Source organism: Fukomys damarensis, unplaced genomic scaffold, assembly GCF_012274545.1.
Source record: "Fukomys damarensis isolate Sample0158 unplaced genomic scaffold, DMR_v1.0_HiC HiC_scaffold_19, whole genome shotgun sequence".
NCBI classification, from domain to species: Eukaryota; Metazoa; Chordata; class Mammalia; order Rodentia; family Bathyergidae; genus Fukomys; species Fukomys damarensis.
The window spans coordinates 60,376,252-60,376,555 of NW_022900931.1; the positions used below are offsets into that span (position 1 = coordinate 60,376,252).

General features: G+C 56.2%; 1 protein-coding gene across 2 annotated transcripts in view; it reads left to right on the forward strand.

Annotated features, from left to right (window-relative positions):
• The window catches only part of Axl (AXL receptor tyrosine kinase), a 30,887-nt gene that overhangs the window by 13,204 nt on the left and 17,379 nt on the right, over window positions 1–304 (forward strand). The window lies entirely within an intron of this gene.

The window sequence follows — 304 nt, forward strand, 5'->3', positions numbered from 1 at the left end:
GTGGATGGATGGATAGGTGGATGGATGGGTGGGTGGGTGGACGGATGGATGGGTAGGTGGATGGATGGGTGGATGGATGGATGGATGGGTAGGTGGATGGATGGATGGGTAGATGGGTGGATAGATGGATGGGTGGATGGGTGGATAGATGGATGGGTGGATGGATGGGTGGGTGGATGGGTGGATGGGTAGATGGGTGGATAGATGGATGGGTGGATGGGTGGATAGATGGATGGGTGGATGGATGAGTGGATGGGTGGATAGATGGATGGGTGGATGGATGGGTGGATGGGTGAGTGGGTGG